Source organism: Bos indicus, chromosome 21 (genome assembly GCF_029378745.1).
Source record: "Bos indicus isolate NIAB-ARS_2022 breed Sahiwal x Tharparkar chromosome 21, NIAB-ARS_B.indTharparkar_mat_pri_1.0, whole genome shotgun sequence".
In the NCBI taxonomy this organism is placed as follows: domain Eukaryota; kingdom Metazoa; phylum Chordata; class Mammalia; order Artiodactyla; family Bovidae; genus Bos; species Bos indicus.
In genome coordinates, this window is record NC_091780.1 from 58923645 (window position 1) to 58927620 (window position 3976).

Genomic DNA, 3976 nt, shown 5'->3' on the forward strand with positions numbered 1-3976 from the left:
GAAATTGTGGTTATTGTTCTATTACTCCCAGGTCTCACTGTTCCTGGCCTAGTGAGGTGCCCCAGTAAAGTGAAAGACTTCAGAAAAGTTGTATGTGGTCGTGGGTGGAGAACACACATATCTCAGAGGGCAGAGATCCCAGTTTCCTGTGTGGGATCAAGTGTGCTTTGTGGGCTGTCCTTGGCAATGGAAATGGGACATATAAATTATACATTGAAATAATAGAGGCTGCTGCAATCCGCCAGAAGGTCCATGGTGGCAGAGACGGTGGGCTTCTTTGCTGGGGTGCCGTGAACTGTGCCAAGGGCACTCAGAGAATTCAAGAAGGGTCAGGAGGCTGGGGCCAGGCACTCAACTTCTGGACTTGCTGTCAGGAGGGAACAATGCTTTCCTCCATGGTAAAGCTTGCTGGCCTTTAGCAAGGAACCAACATACCCAGAGATGCAGATCTTGGGCGGAAAAGAAGGACAAAAAGGGTCCATTCGATGAGTGATGACTTCAGGCCCAGTGACTCTGTGAATGTTGTGGTTGGCAGGGTGAAGGTAGGAGAGTCTGGGAGCCCAGCCCGTCCACTGGTCAGCTGGGGAGACAGAAGCCCACAGATGGGGCGCCTGCCTGGGTCACTCTGCTTGCTGTGGACAGTGCCGGGGGGCCAGGGTCAGGGCTTCTCAATTTTAGTCTCAAGTCTTTTCCTGTTTCACCTCTTTGCCTTTTCACGGACCAGATCTTCTGTGACTTATTTTTTTTTGGCTGCACCACAAGGCTTACAGAATCTGAATTCCCCAACCAGGGATAAACCTAGGCCCCCTGCAGTGGAAGTGCAGAGTCCTAACCATTGGACCATCAGGGAATCCTCTTGTGCGACTTTTCTTAAGCAGGACAGGGGGCTCTGGATTAAAACAGGTGACAGGACTTCCCTGGCAGTACATGCTAAGTGGCTTTAGTCATTTCTGACTCTTTGCAACCCCATGGACCTTAGCCCACCAGGCTGCTCTGTCCATGGGATTCTCCAGGCAAGAATATTGGAATGGGCTGCCATGTCCCTCTCCAGGGGACCTTCCCAATCCAGGGATCGAATCCATGTCTCTTCTGTCTCCTGCATTGGCAGGCAGGCTCTTTACCACTAGCACCACCTGGGAAGCCCTGGTTGGACTGTGGATAAGAATCAACCTGCTAATGCAGGGGAGGACTCAGTTCATCAATGGAGTGAGTGGGTTCAATCCCTGGTCCAGGAAGATTCCACATGCCATGGAGTAACTAAGCGGGCACACCACAGCTACTGAAGCCCACGTGCCTAGAGCCCATGCCCTGCAACAAGAGAAGCCACTGCAACGAGAAGCCCATGCACCACAACGAAGACCCAGTGTAACCAAATATAAAATAAATAAATTATTTTAAAAATAAATGATTAAAAAAACAGCAGGGCATCAGACTTTAGAGATTGGGAGAGAAGGACTTGTTCTGGGGGTGTACATGAAAAAGAGACGAAATCTTGGGCATCAGGGAGAGACACATTCCAACAGGTCGTCACCTCTTTTAATCCTTGTGCAGGACTCTTTTCTTGGGCCACAATTCAGGAGGCATTTCAATATGCCTTGCATTAGCTCTTTATTTGTTGGCCCCTCAGTTTGTCAATCAAATGAGTGGATGAACTGTTAGCATGAGTCCTCATCTCCTCCAACAAACCTGATTTGACATTACTGTCTGCCAGCCAGGTCCCATGCCTGGTGCTAATCAACAGAGGTCAATGTCGTGGTCTCTGCCTTCAGTGACCATTGTTATAACATTCTTATGTAAATAACATGGATATTATTATAGCTACAATTTCCACAGCCATGCTGTTCAAAACAGAGAAGGCAATGGCAACCTACTCCAGTACTCTTGCCTGGAAAATCCCATGGATGGAGGAGCCTGGTAGGCTGCAGTCCATGGGGTGGCTAAGAGTCAGACGAGACTAAGTGACTTCACTTTCACTTTTCACTTTCATGCATTGGAGAAGGAAATGGCAACCCACTCCAGCATTCTTGCCTGGAGAATCCCAGGGATGGGGGAGCCTGGTGGGCTGCCGTCTCTGGGGTCACACAGAGTCGGACACGACTGGAGTGACTTAGCAGCTGTTCAAAGGGCCCACCAGTTTCTACAAAAGGAGTTTGCACCATAACTTAAATCAATACGCTATTAACTCTACCGGGAAAGTCTTCTTGTGAAAAAGAAAACTCAGCAATAGCCTAAAACATGTACTTAGCAAAGTAGCTGAATTATTCTGTAGCATGAGGTCCTACTCACCATGGATCCTAGTAGTAATTGTGGGTGACTGGTTTACGGATCACAGATTGAGTGGACCTGTTCTTGAACGCTTTTTCAGGCATACAACAGAACACTAGATATGTGTATATACACACATGTATAGGGGCTTCCCTGGTGGCTCAGTCAGTAAAGAATCCATCTGCAATGCAGGAGACCAGGGTTTGATCCCTGAATCAGGAAGATCCCCTACAGAAGGAAATAGCAACCCACTTTAATATTCCTACCTGGGAAATCCCATGGACAGAGGAGCCTGGAGGGCTAGTCCGTGGTATCCGAAAGAGTTGGACATGACTTAACAACTAAACCACCATACACATATACATATGTACATGTGTGCATTAATTTTATTCTTTAGGTTATGTGGTAAAATTGACTTTTCCCCCATTTTAGTGTATAGTTCTATGAATTTTGACACATGTATAGGTTCATGTAACCCCCACCATAATGAACTACAGATCCATCACCCCAATAAATTCTCATCTGCTATCTTTTTCCAGAGACCTTCATATCCCATCCCGAGCCCCTGGCAACCACTGGAAGGCAGACATAAGTGGGGAGCCGACTCAGATCCTGCAGATGAAGGCAATATCTTAGGCCAAAGTCCCCGAGGCTGCACAGAGTAGAGCTGAGTGAGAACAACCTCCTATCATCATGCCACTTTCCTTAAGGGCAGAACGTGGAAATTCTGCTCACACCCATCTGCAAAGGATTCTAGGAATTAAGGTCTTTCTTCTGGGTGGCCCTGGTCGCAAGCCTCTCCTACAAGATAGGAGGGGTGACAATTAGTCTCTCTTATAACAGGGCTTCCCAGGTGGCTCAGTGGTAAAGAATCTGCCTGCCAATGCAGGAGATGAGGATTCAGTCCCTGGGTTGGAAAGATCTCCTGGAGGAGGAAATGGCAACCCACTCCAGTATTCTTGCCTGGAAAATCTCATGGACAGAGGAGCCTGACAGGCTGCAGTCCATGGGATCGCAAAAGAGTCGAATACGACTAAACAACAGCATAACAATGAGGTTCAACAAATGTTTTGTTTCTTTGAAAGTGAAAGTCACTCAGTCGTGTCCGACTCTTTGCGACCCCATTGACTGTACAGTCCATGGAATTCTCCATGCCAAAATGTTGGAGTGGGCAGCCTTTCCCTTCTCCAGGGGATCTTCCTAACCCAGGGATAGAACCCAGGTCTCCCACATTGCACACGGATTCTTTACCAGCTGAGCCACCAGGGAAGCCCAAGAGTACTGGAGTGGGTAGCCTATCCCTTCTCCAGCAGATCTTCCTGACCCAGCAATCGAACCAGGGTCTCCTGCACTTCAGGCAGATTCTTTACCAGCTGAGCTATCAAGGAAGCCTTTGTTTCTTTATTTATTAAAAAATAAATCGAGTCTGGCCTGGCATTGCCTTTGTCGAGATCTAGGGCGGGCTGACTGCCTCCCGTGGGGCTCCCTCCGGCACACCCCGGCTCCACTGTCCAGAGTGACCCTGGTGTTGGTCACGGCTTCCTCTGCCAGTGCAGCTGGCCAGGGTGCCGCCTCTGTTCCCTGAGGGGCACTGTGGCACTGAGGAGGGGACAGAAGATACCCATTCCCAAGGACTCTGCCAAGGGGACCTGTGCCCCAGCCATGGTCTTCACTGAGCATCTTCTTGGCATCTCCTCAGCCACCCTCAAAA